Here is a 14,537-nt window from a genome sequence, read left to right on the forward strand (position 1 = left end):
TTATCCCACAAAATACGCTGTCAGTGTCAGGCAGTGTGACTTGAATAGTACCACTGTCACAAACCCCCCATGACCACACTTCAAATGACTCTCATTACAATACTCATTACATCCCATTATATGGTCCCCACCCTCCTGTGTTAAAAGTACAGTCTAAGTGCTGAGAGGCTGCTCACTGCAGGCCCATAGTGTCTCTCAGGCAGTCATGTTGTGCTGATAGAAGCCTATATCTATGCAGAGGGCTGAGAGGCTACTTCCTGCAGGCCTGTAGTGTCTCAGGCAGAGTCATGTTGTGGGACAGAAGACTGTAGCAGGGCCACTTGCAGATGCTCCAGGAAATGAGCCCTGCGAGTCTAACTGACATCACTGAGGACTCATTGACACAATGCCATGGGATACCAAAAGATGCCCAGGGCTCTAATCACATTCACTGTGCAGATTCTGTTTCTCTACAATGTGGACCTAATTGTAATCCTGTGACTGGTCCAGATGGCAGCCCGCTGTCCTGGTGGGTGGACCAGGGTGGAGAGAGACGGACCTACTGGGGAGGCTTCCTGCCAGGTGTTCAGCAGTGCTCCTGCAGCCTGGATGAGAACTGCATGGACATGAACTACTTCTGCAACTGTGATGCCGACACAGACTCATGGTAACTAGGCAAATATGTCTCTCTGTCTACTGTCCATCAATATGATTTAGCTACAAATGTTCTTGTGCTTGTCCATCTATATTTCTACATTTTAGCAGTATTCAGTATATTACCTTGTGTCAGATGGAGATTTTCTGGAAGAGACCAAATGTATCAGCTTAAGTGGGTCATGACAGTGGTGGGAGGGGTTCATCATTGTTTGATTCCTTCCACAGAGAGCATACTCTCCTCTCTGTCTATTGCAGGGCTAATGACACAGGAGTACTTTCCTACAAAGAGCACTTACCAGTGACTGAGATCGTGATTGGGGACACCAACAGAACTGGCTCTGAGGCGCTCTACAGAATCGGCCCGCTGCGTTGTTATGGCGACAGTAGGTGAACTGTTCTATTTTGTAACATGTTTATCTTACACATGGTCCTTTTGAACATCCTTGTTTTTCCTGGCAAAATGCTGAGTAAATATTGACTGTGTTCAAAACCTTGAAAATACTTGTATTTCCTGTTTTCTAGAGTCTGTGTGGAATGCAGCATCCTTCTACCAGGAGTCATCCTACCTGCACTTCCCCACCCTCCAGGCAGAGCTCAGCGCTGACATCTCCTTCTACTTCAAGACCAGCGCTCCCTCAGGAGTCTTCCTGGAGAACCTGGGCCTCAAGGACTTCATCAGAGTGGAGCTCAGCTGTGAGTCTGTGGACCACACACACACACGCGCACACACACACACACACACACACACACACACGACACACACACACACACACACACACCACACCACACACAACCCAAACACACTGAGATGCCACACAACAGACACAAAACACAACACTCCCACACATACACACACGGCACACACACACACATTCCAAGCAGACTTACACTTGATAATCCAAATTATAAGATGTATAATAAAGTACAATACCAGTCACTTAGCTTACAGCCCTATATCATCAAAGCTGTCAACTTAGCTACAACACTATATTCATCAAGCTGTCACTTAGCTACAACAGCTCTAAAAGCTGTCAACTTAGCTACAACCACTATATCATCAAGCTGTCAACTTAGCTACAACACTATATCATCAAGCTGTCAACTTAGCTACCCACTATATCATCAAGCTGTCAACTTAGCTACAGCACTATATCATCAAGCTGTCAACTTAGCTACAGCAACTATATCATCAAGCTGTCAACTTAGCTACAGCACTATATCATCAAGCTGTCAAACTTAGCTACAGCACTATTATCATTCAAGCTGTCAACTTAGCTACAGCACTATATCATCAAGCTGTCAACTTAGCTACAGCACTATATCATCAAGCTGTCAACTTAGCTACAGCACTATATCATCAAGCTGTCAACTTAGCTACAACACTATACATCAAGCTGTCAACTTAGCTACAGCACTATATCATCAAGCTGTCAACTTAGCTACAACCCTTATCATCAAGCTGTCAACTTAGCTACAGCACTATATCATCAAGCTGTAACTTAGCTACAGCATATATCATCAAGATCATTTAAATTGGTTGAAATAACACAGTTTGCCCATCACAGCAGCAAGATTTGTGACCTGTTGCCAACAAGAAAAGGGCACCCAGTGAAGAACAAACATCATTGTAAATACAACCCATATTATGTTATTTATTTCCCCTTTTGTACTATTTGCACATAATATGTAATTTGTAATATCTTTATTCAACTTTTGTGAGTGTAATGTCTACTGTACATTTGTATTGTTTATTTCACCTTTGTTTATCTAGATCACTTGCTTTGGCAATGTTAACATATGTTTCCTATGCCAATAAAGCCCTTAAATTGAAATGAGAGAGAGAATGAATGTTTGAAGGATGAGTTCTCTGCGACCTGACTGTCAGCTTGTGTCCCTGTTCTGTCCCTCAGCACCGTCCGTGGTGACGTTCTCCTTTGACGTGGGAACGGGCCGGTGGACCTGGCCGTCAAGTCCCACGTGCCCCTGAATGACAGGCAGTGGCACCATGTGAGGGCGGAGCGCAGCGTGAAGGAGGCCTCACTGCAGGTGGACAGCTGCCCATGGCTTCCTGGAAGCTCCATCTGAGGGACACCTCCGCCTCCGGCTCAACAGCCGCTGTTTGTGGGTAGGACTGGCCTCATAGTCTCATGTTGGTGGTAAGGGATGCCTCATAGTCTCATTCTCAACAGCCAGCTGTTTGTGGGTAGGACTGGCCTCATAGTCTCAGTCTCATCAGCCAGCTGTTTGTGGGTAGGACTGGCCTCATAGTCTCAACAGACAGCTGTTTGTGGGTAGGACTGGCCTCAGTCTCAGCCTCATCAGCCAGCTGTTTGTGGGTAGGACTGGCCTCATAGTCTCAGTCTCAACAGTCAGCTGTTTGTGGGTAGGACTGGCCTTAGTAATATAACGCCTCTTAGGAAATCATTTATTTCACTACACAGACTTTAACAGTGGCCTTTCCCCTGACAAGTTCCACCAGAGATATACAATTGTCTCGGTACAGTTGCTATCTCAGGATTTATGATAGCCTCAAATAGACAATAGGTCACAGTATGAATGATCATATTCATTATGATTATTTCACAGTCACTTTCTGCTTATACCAAGGCATTACACACATGAATGGGTTTCCTATAAGACATTACCTATAAGCTTTCCCTGAGATTAAACCTTTGGTTGGCCATGAATCTTGATTTGTCATTCAGGCGCTTTACTGTTTTTTCTGCTTATAATGTTTGCAAAGGTCTGCCCAACACTTCATACTAATAGCTATTCTTCCATATTTGCATATAGTTAGTCTAAATGAGTTCCAGAGTTGTCTTACATGCTTAAATCAAGGGTTGCAGTAAAGCAGTGGGCTTCTTTAGCCTCCCGGTGAGTTATTATGTATCACAACTAGACTACAAATGTGTTATTACATTGTTATAGGCATTATGAACTAGTTATAACCTGTGGTCCCTCCAGGGGGAACAGCAGCTAGTACTCAGTAGAATATGATGCATTATATACTAATTGTGTTATAACACTGTAATAAACATATTAACTAGTTATAACCTGTTGTCCCTCCTCCAGGGGGAACAGCAGATAGTACTCAGTAGAATATGATGCGTTATATACTAATTGTGTTATAACACTGTAATAAACATATGAACTAGTTATAACCTGTCATCCCTCTTCCAGGGGGAACGGCGGCTAGGCAGAGGGGCTTCTTGGGTTGCATCAGAACTCTGACTATAAACGGTGTGACCTTTAACCTGGGAGGAGCGGGCTAAGATGACCCCGGGGGTGAGCGCTGGCTGCCCCGGCCACTGCAGTGGCTCCAGCAGTCTCTGCCACAACAGCGGGAGGTGCATGGAGAAGAACAGCGGCTACGTCTGTGACTGCTCTCAGTCTGCCTACGGGGGGCCCTCCTGCAAGGAAGGTGTGTGATGATATGCCCACCAAGAACTAGATGTAAATGGGTTCACTCATGATATTGTTGTGTGATGAATTATTGAATGGAAAAAAACACTTGATACAATGATTAAGACATAAGAAAAGGCTTACATTTCCAAATGAAGATGAATCATGTATCTAATGCAGTTGGTACTTGGTACTCGCCCCCATGTCCTCGTCATACTTCATGTATTATACAGTAGAATGATGACATTCATATGCAACCGGTACTGTACAGCTCTCCACTCCCCTGACGAAAAGTGTTGGGTCTTTTTTTTGCCAGGTTTTGAGCCCTCCCAATCTAGAACAAAAAGTGCAACTCTTGAGCAAAACGCTTTGTGTATCCACCGCCATGTGTGGGATTCTTGAATATGGTTCTTAGCTTCTTTTTCTCTGAACCACTGGATATACTTGTACCTGAGCCACTTACTTGCAAGTTAAGGAAATTCTTACCTTCAATCATTCTTAAGAAAAAAAGCAATATTGACCTATCTTAACCCTTTTCTGTAGATGCTCCTTTATTTCCAGCATCTGCTCTTGTGTGGGTAGAGAGCCTTCAATTCTTTATTCTCTTTCCGCTAAGTCATGATGACTTATTATGAAACTTAGTTATAAAAACATAAAACTCGCCGAGAATGTGCTTAGACTGCTATATAATTATGCATTATATATATTTCCCATTAATAATTTTGATGAGAACGGGAGAAGAGAAAATAACAGAATGCTTTGAGGGGTATTCACTTTGCTCTTGAAGTGGAGGTGTTGAGATCAGTGGCTTTCAGAGTGTAGATTGTGCTCCCTCTGAAAAAGAGATCAAATCTAGGCCTCCATTATCATGGAGCAGACACATCCTTGACAAAGGGTGGTCTGTTTCTTATAGGATGAGCATTTTGTTCTATTTTGTCCAATGAAATTGACAGAACGTGCATTCATCAAGAATGTTTGCAAAAAAATTTTTTAATTGTTTCTTCTGACTGTTGTTTTGGTTTAGCTAAAAGCAGCTACAATTTGATTGACATTATTTGCTCTCAACAATTTATCTTTTGAATTCAGTTTATTGCAGTATGTCTGTCCAAATGATCCATCCTCTCTCCCTGTCCATACAGAGGTGTCTGTGTCGTTTAACAGAGAGTCGTCGGTGACCTACACCTTCCAGGAGCCTTTCTCTGTGATGCAGAACAGGAGCTTCCAGGCCTCCAGTGTCTACAGAGAGAACAGCAGGGCCAGAGAGAACATGGCTTTCATCTTCATGACCACACAGAGCCCTGCCATGCTGCTCACTGTCAGCACCTTCAGCCAGCAGTACATAGCAGTCATCCTGGCACGCAACGGTATGGACACCTCTACTACTCATTTGTCAATGGTACAAATAATTTCATAATTTCTGAGGTGTCCATTTACACCTCATTCCATTTGGTAATATGAGTGAAATTCAATATGCTTCAAACATATTTCCAGATTTGTATTTGGACTCTGACGGGAAGAAGTTGGGACTCCACCAAGGCTTTAGTGAAGGGTGTTATAATGACTCCATTAGCTGGCAAAGGGCAACTCTAAATTCAGAATGTAATCTCATTATATGGAAGAGAGTGCTAACTATTGCGTACTATTTACTCCAGCTGAGTGTTCTCTCCCATTGTACCGCACAGCAAAGAGCGGAAAGAACCACGTTGCCTTGCACAACTTTCAACACAAAGAATGCAATTAGTTTCATAGAAAGATGGATTTATAATCTCTTGACAAGTATGGAACAAGTAATGTGTCATGTTTAGAATATTTCCATCCATCACATAACAGACAGGAATAAAAAATAAAAAACGAATTTAACCTTGACAGATCCAAGTTCAGTGACCCGTCTAAGCCTATTCAGCCGCATCCATAACGAAGCCTTGATCATGCACCTTAACCTCTAATCTGACAGCCTTCCAAGTTGTACAGAAAGCCCATCAGCATCGTGTTGAGTGACACCCTGTGTTTCTTTAAGTCTTTACTCTCTTGTTCAATCGGAGCGCGTGGATGAATCACGCCTTTGTAAATATGGGAGGATCAGGAGGACACTTCATCCACAGTAATCTCGAGCACCCGGGCACTGTCAGGGGGTTCTCAAACACAGCATAAATCCCTTCACCAACCGAGCTGGAATTGTAATATTGACCCAACTTCACTTGATAATGCAAAGCTCTCTGCCTCTCTGATCTAGTGTGGTATGTGTGTGGGAGGAACATTTGGTGCATATTGACATATTCAACACAGGGCAAAGAGCTTAGGCTGCTCCAGGATACATATTTATGCCTAAAGAGGTAAATGTGGGGGTTTCAATAGAGAAGTCTATTTATAAATAAACTGCCAACACTCTTCATTGTATTTCAGTCATAATGCTATTTTTGTTTATAAGGTTATCTTAATTCCAAACTAATTTCTATTGATTGATATGAATTTAAAATAAAGGTTTGTAGGTGAAGGTGAGGTGAGCCATGAGATAAGTTTAGCTATTTAAATGTTATTCTCAAGCCTTCAGCTTGGGACAATCTCATCGGCACAGCTCATGGAAAATGGCTGTATTCAAAGAAACAAGGCAATATTGTTTACAAATCACCATGAGGGCAATTGTTTCAATTATTTCAAAATATGTTTTCATGTTGGTGCATACTTTAGCCCAAATGGTAACTGGAGATATTTGAACAGTCCTCACATTGACTTAAATGCGTGACTTTAACAAGTCCAATAGTCAACAACTTAATGTAGGTTTAAGATCTTTCAGTGCATAGTTTTCACCCAGTTTGTGTTGTGGTCTATAGGGAGTCTACAGATCTGGTACCATCTCCATGTGGACAGGAGGCCAGATGTGTTCAGCCCCAGACCCACAAGCCTGGCAGACGGACGCCTCCACCGTATCAGAATCCACCGTGAGGGAAAAGATGTCTACTTACAGGTGAGCAATGGATACATTTACAAAAGGTGTAGATCCTGTGCATTGTAATTCCATCACTACATATGGGCATGTCAATCCTCTTTAATAACCCCCATAAATATTTGTCTAGTGGAGTATTTGCATATGATCTCAGTGATCAATTGTCCCAGAGTATGTGTTAGAGCAGGGGTACTCGATTATTACCCTTTGAGGTCCGTATCCTGCTGGTTTTCTGTTCTACCAGATAATGAATTGCACCCACCTAGTGTTCCTGGTCTAAACCAGTCCCTGATTAGCAACAATGAAAAACGCTTCGAGGTTGAGTTTGAGGGTATTAGAGATACAAAACAGTAAAATACTGATCCTCGTTTATTTAAGAAGAGACATTTTGAAAAGTTTTCTCCTAAAGGGTCCTATTCCTGACCCTGAAAAATGTCTCCTCCATATTTATTGCTTTGGCAGATAAACATGCCCCTTTTTAAAAAATTCAGAGTCAAAGATAGATCCAACCCTTGGTTTTCTTCGGCGCTATCTGAGCTCATTCAAATTAGATAATCAGGCCTGGGCCAAAGCAAGGAAAACTGAGTCTGTAGTAGACTCGCAATCTTTCAGGCAATTGACAAACATATGTACTATCTTGATGAAGAAAGCTAAATCAAGCCACCTTTTTAGCTCTATCTCTGACTCTGCTGGTGATCCTTCTAAATTTTGGAAAACAGTAAATGCACTGAAGTGTATAAATTAATCTTCTTCCCTGCCTAAGTAAGTTCTGTCTGACTCTGGCATCATAACGGAGAAGAATGGGATAAGTGATGTTTTTAGTCATCATTTTATCTCGGCAGGCTTTTTATTTGAGAGAAACGGTGGTTTAATTGACCCTGGACAGTCAATTGACTGCTCTTCCATCTGCCAGCCTCTAGCTGACTCGACGGTTAAACCATCAACTTCTAGTGAATCTTTGTTTTCATTTCAACAATTTACTTTTTGTGAATTATTAACTGGGGCTGACATGCTTGATCCATTTTTGCTGCTGCTCTCTGCGCCCCGATTGCTCAATCATTAACCCATATGTTTAACCTGACAATTATATCTAGTACTATCTCCAAGGTTTAGAAGACGGCCCATGTACTCCCCATTTAGAAAGGTGACCTTTGTTACCTAATTAAATATTGCCCTCTTTCTAAACTTAGCTAAAATATTATAATTCTTGATTAATTCTCAGCTAAGATATTACTTATCTTTGAAATGCATTTAAACTGTACATCAGTCGGGTTTTAGACCAGGTCATAGCACTATCTCTAGTTATGCATCTCTAGTTATAAATGATGTGGTTAACTTTATGGATAAAAGGCAACATTGTGCTGCCCTTCTTCATGGACCTGTCAAATGCTTTCGATACTGTTGATGACTCACTACTAATTCAGAAGCTTTCCTCAATTGGCCTAGACCAGGCTGCATGTAAATGGTATAAAAATTACTTGACAAATAGAACTCATTGTGTATCTACTGATGATGTTAAATCAGATTTCCTGGATATTTCGAAAGGTGTCCGCAGGGGTCGATTCTAGGTCCAGTACTTTTTACTGTTTACATTAACAATATGTAACTGTAAAAAATAGTTTGTAAAAATGTTAACCTGCACTTGTATGCTGATGATACTGTTGTGTATGCTATTGCCCCCACGGTTGACCTGCTTTATCTGAACTACAGTCTGTCTTCATTGTGTTACAGACACACTCTAATGACCTGAAATTATTACTGAATGCAGGTTAAACTTTTTATGTTCTCTAGAGCACATAAAAATAACTGATGATTTAAGTATATGTACTTTGTATGGTGTCCATATTGATCGTGTCGTCGCTTACAAATATATGGGCACCTCCATAGATAAATTTTTTATTTTAAAATGCATATTGATGAGTTAAGAAGCTGAGAGTTAAATTGGGCTTCTATGGAAATAGGTCCTGCCTCTCGCTAAATAGTAGAAAGCAGATTATTCAGTCGACATGGCGACATCATCTATGGCGACATCATCTGCCACTTCATTAAAGTATTGAGATGCCGTTTATCATGGCGCACTGCGCTTTATTACGGGCAACAATTTTAGTGCTCATCACTGCATTCTCTACCAGAAAGTTGGGTAGCCCTCTTTGATGTCACGTAGGTTGATACCTTGCTATGTTTTCATTTATAAAGCTCTTTTACAAAAACTGTACCTACTGTAACATCTTTACTAAACTTTAGACATACAAGTTACCACACCCGGTCTCGGGGATGGTTAACTCTGGAAATTCCTTTGGTCTCTACTGAGACAGGTAAATCCAGCTTTTAGGTTTTTTTGCACCTTATTTGTGGAACAATCTTCAAAATGTTGTTAAAATGTTCTGGTGCGTCGAGGTCAATTCAGAAAGCTGATTGAGGACCTTATTACTGATCAATGTGTTTGTTTTTTATGACTGTGTTTTTCTTTCTGCTTGCATTTTTGTATTTATATTTTGATATGTGTATTTTCTGTCATCTATGTCATTTAGGGCTCATCTGTAAAATAGGCTTGGTCTCAGTATGACTCCCTGATAAATAAAGTTGAAATAAAAACATTTAACAAATGTATACTGCTATGAAAGAGCATTGGTACTACAGTAAACGGCAGCCATTTAGATGAAAGAATATCGTCCTCAATCCATAATGTATTGAAATGTAAAATGGCTGTGTAATTCCTGTAATCCTCATTTATTATTTGATTATTTTTCACTTTCCCCCAGATCGACCAGGACATCCACAGGAAGTACACCCTGTCATCTGATGCAGAGTTGATCTTAATCAGATCCTTGACTTTGGGCATAGTCGTCGGTAAGCCTTCCAATGAAATTATACTGCCGTGCAGGGAGCTATTTTGAATAATGGAACCATACTATGATACTGAAGAAGTTTAGGTTTTTCACATGTGCTATTTTTGACTTAATGTTCAAATGCTCATACCAATTTCCCAACATGTTCATACCCTGTCTCAGAACAGCTTTTGTAATCCCAGACTTGCAGATTTAAAGATTTGACCATCATTGCTGAAGGATGATTATTTTTATATCCCTTACTGCTGTTGCCATAGAAACATGTATATTTAATTCAGGAGGGAAATAATGGTGAATCTAATAAAGGCTGAATAAATATGAATTAATGGGACCTAAAATTGTGCTGTCTGAAAGCACAGAAATATTTTAAACAATAACCTAAACAGAAAGCAAACTCTCTCACCTCCTCTCCCTCCCTTTCCCCCTCTAATGAAGATCTATTAAAATGCTGTGCGTACATATCTTCCCCAATGACTCATTTGTACATCATGAAGTATGTTTTGTTTGTTTTAGTTTTCAAGAGGCCCATTCTCTTGTGGATCACCTTCCAGTGGGAGACTGCTGTCATAATGTTTCAATGTTAATTCTGTATAACAGGAGGTGAGAATTTTGATGAGGAAGTGATGCAGGCAGGATCTAAGGGCTTCATTGGCTGCCTGTCCTCCGTCCAGTTCAATCACATGGCTCCACTGAAGGCAGCGCTACTGAACCGTGGCAGCTCATTGGTCAGCGTACGGGGTCACCTGGTGGAGTCTAACTGTGGGGCTCCGGCTGACTCAACAACCTCACACCCACTCTCAGGTAAGTGCTGCTGTTGTAAAACACAGTCTCCACTCAGCTAACTGGATAAAACAAGTAAATGAGTTTGTTTACTCTGCCACAGCTGTTCAGCTTTCACAGCGGAAGCCATTTAGAGCTGTGTGGAATCGATTGTGGATGTTCCCAGTCTCGCCTCCGACTTAAAGCATCATTATTACATTTCAGATGAATCAGAAACGAGTCGACAATGAGCTGATTCCTGCCAGCCTGATGGAACTTTTGTTTTTCATTGTTTACGCAGTTAAACAAATAAGTTATCTTCTGCCACATACCCCCCTGTTGAGGAACATCCATTTTGCTGCACAGCTCGTTCACTCATTACTGAAAGATAATGAATGGGCCTTTCTTCCCTGCCAGATCAAGCTGCGAAAAGAAACAAAGATAATGTCAGCCGGCATGACTCGGCAGTCATAGGAGGTTTGTTTCTCTATTTTATCGTAATTTATTGTTTCGGTGTTAATATGAAACTAGTCCTAGATGTCACTTTGTTTCACTGTCTTTCTTTCTCTCTTTCCCTCTTTCTTCCTCTCTCACTCTCTTACCTCACAATGGCTGTCCCTCTGAAGTTTTTTGTGGATGGGGTTCCTATTTGTTAAAGCTGCAATATGTAACTTTTTGGGTGACCCAACCAAGTTCACACAGAAATGTGTGTTTATAGATCTGTCATTCTCATTGAAAGCAAGTCTAAGAAGTGGTAGATCTGTTCTATGTGCGCTATTTCTATGCTTCCCGATATTCATTATAGTTTTTGGATCTTTTACTTCCAGTTTTGTACACCAGCTTCAAATAGCTGAAAATACAATATTTTTGGTTATAGAAATTATATTTCACAGCAGTGTAATTGGTACAATGATAATACACTATAATTGCTTGTTTTGTCACATATACTGTACTGAAATTAAGCGAACTATTCGAATTTTAGCAACCAGGTAATGGAGTAGCGATTTCTGCCTAGTGCATCTTTAAGTCCAGGGTAACTTATTTCTAATAAATTGAGACGGACCATGAAATGAGTCATGACCCCAGCCCCCCTCAGATGTTATAACTAAAATGGCTTCCCTTGCTCCCCCGCAGGTGTGGTGTCAGCAATAGTCTTCATCACTCTATGTGTAGTGGCGGTGATGACCCGTTTCCTGTACCAGCACCGGCAGGCCCGGAGAGACGCCAGCATCAAGGAGAAGGAGCACCAAACCAACCTGGAAACAACCTACCGGAGAGAAGCAGCCTACCAGGCAGAACCAGCCTACCGGACAGAGTGCCACCTCCATGACAGTCATAGCTCCACCCTCAGGGACAACAGGGAGTACTACATCTGACCACAGTGTCCAGCCAAGCCTTCTAGCCATCGCCGCTTACCTCTCTTCTGTTTTGTCTAGCTGTCTGCACAGGAGGAAGCAGCCTTTTTCCTCCCTCCTCTGGGGTAGAAAAGAAGAATTCCTTCTCCTTTAGGGAACTGTGGGAATATCCTGGTGGGGAATTTCTTCCCGTTTCTGTGTAGATACTCCCCCGTAGGACGGGACTTGTAGCTGCAAATATGTTGACCGGCCAGCTCACAAATGGTGGTGATGGGACAGGAAACAGTGCCATAAGAAATTGAAGCATATGGATTTGGTGCAATGGACTTATCCAATGACAGAAATACAAAGAGCCTGGAAAGGTTAGAATAGTCAATGTTATGGGAAGAGTGGGCAATGTTATGGGAAAAGTGGGCAATGTTATGGGAAAAGTGGGCAATGTTATGGGAAAAGTGGGCAATGTTATGGGAAAAGTGGGCAATGNTGTTATGGGAAAAGTGGGCAATGTTATGGGAAAAGTGGGCAATGTTATGGGAAAAGTGGGCAATGTTATGGGAAAAGTGGGCAATGTTATGGGAAGAGTGGGCAATGTTATGGGAAAAGTGGGCAATGTTATGGGAAAAAGCCACAATGGTGTAGATGGCCAAGATTAAACTATCCCACTGTCGTGTGGGGAAGAAATCTCCCGACGCACAGAAACTACACACAGATGCACTTACTCCATTTCAAATACTTAAGAAAAGGACGAGAAGTTCAACAGCTTTCACATCCTTGACATTGATGTAATACAGAGGGTCAATACAGAGTGGCTTGCCTTCAGAGGGCAGGGAGACTATTCAGCCACCATTTTGATGGTAATTACAGTACCGCGGTGCAGTGCTCTGGGAATGGTTGAAAAGGCTCAATGCAAAGGCCATCTTAGATAACATAATATTAAATAACACATTGGAGTAAGACAAGTATTGTTTTACTGATCTTGATAAAGCAGTGATTAATTCAGATTAAATACAAAAAGTTATATATTCAAATTTCATTAAATCCCTAAATAAAGCCATTTAAAAATTACATCAATACAAGAGACAGGTGCCTGGACCGGTTTCCTACATTATTCTTTGGAAAGTTCGATTGAAAATCATTGTTCTTTCTGCCCAATGTTCTTGAGGTTTCTAAGCCGTAGGCTAGGCTGCTTTGTATTGCTGCAAGGAAGGGAATGTAAAAAGAACCCAGCTGACTGGAACATCTGCTAGCTGTCCCCTAGCAAGAGAGCCAACCTATCACATCCCACTCAAGTGGCTGCCGGCCAAGGGTTAGAAGAGCTGCCATATACAAAGCTTTAGTTGTTCCTCATCTTCTCATAAGCTCTTTGTCTTTTCTTTGTATTTTTCATTGTTTCGTTTAAATTGTTTCCTCAAGCAACCATTTGTTCTGTCACACCTTTGATCCTGGTCATGCATTGGTGACCATTTTATATCTTATTTGAAGTTTGTAATTCATTGCTTTTGTACTGATTGTTAACAGTATCCCTGTGTTAGATCTACATTATAAGGAGATTAGTATTTACTAGTATTGGATGATGGATGTGGATGCTTAGCTTAGTTTTATTTTCCACCTAAAACGAAGAGGGAAAGTATCATCAGTGTAAAATAACCCAGTTTGACAGTTTAGAAACAATAAAAACAGAGAATGAAAATTCATACGTAAAACTCTTTCATGAGCAACAATTCATACACACACCGTCACAAAATAATAAGATTGGCTGAGGTATTGCCTGAAAACATTTTTCTTTCAAATTAAAGTGTCCTTGAAAGCAAGTTATAATTAACCTCTGAGACTCCTATTTGTACTTGTTGATATTGTGATTACTTTGAGGGCCAGTTTTGTATGGCTATAATTGTACAGGTATATTATGAATATATGTTTAATAAAACCAAACATTCTTTTTGAAAAATAATGATATTTTTCAGGTGTTTCGTGCTACATAAGCTCTATCACAACTATTGTCTTTCTTCCGTTCACACACATTTTTGGGGCTTTGAATACGGTATGTGTGTTTTTGCGTTTTGTTTGCACATGTGTGTATAAGCATGTACAGACCAAGGATGGGTGGTGCTGTGTATTCTGATGAAGTAGAAACATTCATTACGTGGTGTGAAACTGCGTCCCATCTTCCTCCAGACGTTGTTATGGTAAATAGGGTACAAAATGGAATCTGACCTAATTCAATCACAAAGCCAGAACATTAAATTGTTTCGATGTCAGAACTGTAGTTGTGGAACATTTTATTGTCTCTTTTTTTTTTTGTGACCACATTTATATATTTGTCTGTGATTTATTTGTTGTGGGGGAGGGGGGGTTAAAGGTACAATCGACACATAATTTACAACTCAGTTAATATTGTATTTACCWGTGGGCTAGCACTCCAAAAGAAAATAAAACATTTTAGAAAAATGTACAAAAAACGAAGTATTGATCATTATGATCAAATTAAAGAGTTAGAAAGGTAATAATACATTTAGTATGTAAAGGAACATAAACTAAAATAAGAGAGCCAACATCCCATTACCCATCCATCCAACATGTGAATATCTACAT

General features: G+C 40.8%; 1 pseudogene; it reads left to right on the forward strand.

The window, feature by feature from the left end:
- Positions 1-14,206, forward strand: part of LOC111959768 (contactin-associated protein-like 5) — a 155,476-nt pseudogene extending 141,270 nt beyond the window's left edge.
- Positions 14,207-14,537: the final 331 nt, after the last annotated feature.

Source organism: Salvelinus sp. IW2-2015, linkage group LG36 (assembly GCF_002910315.2).
Source record: "Salvelinus sp. IW2-2015 linkage group LG36, ASM291031v2, whole genome shotgun sequence".
Classification (NCBI taxonomy): domain Eukaryota; kingdom Metazoa; phylum Chordata; class Actinopteri; order Salmoniformes; family Salmonidae; genus Salvelinus; species Salvelinus sp. IW2-2015.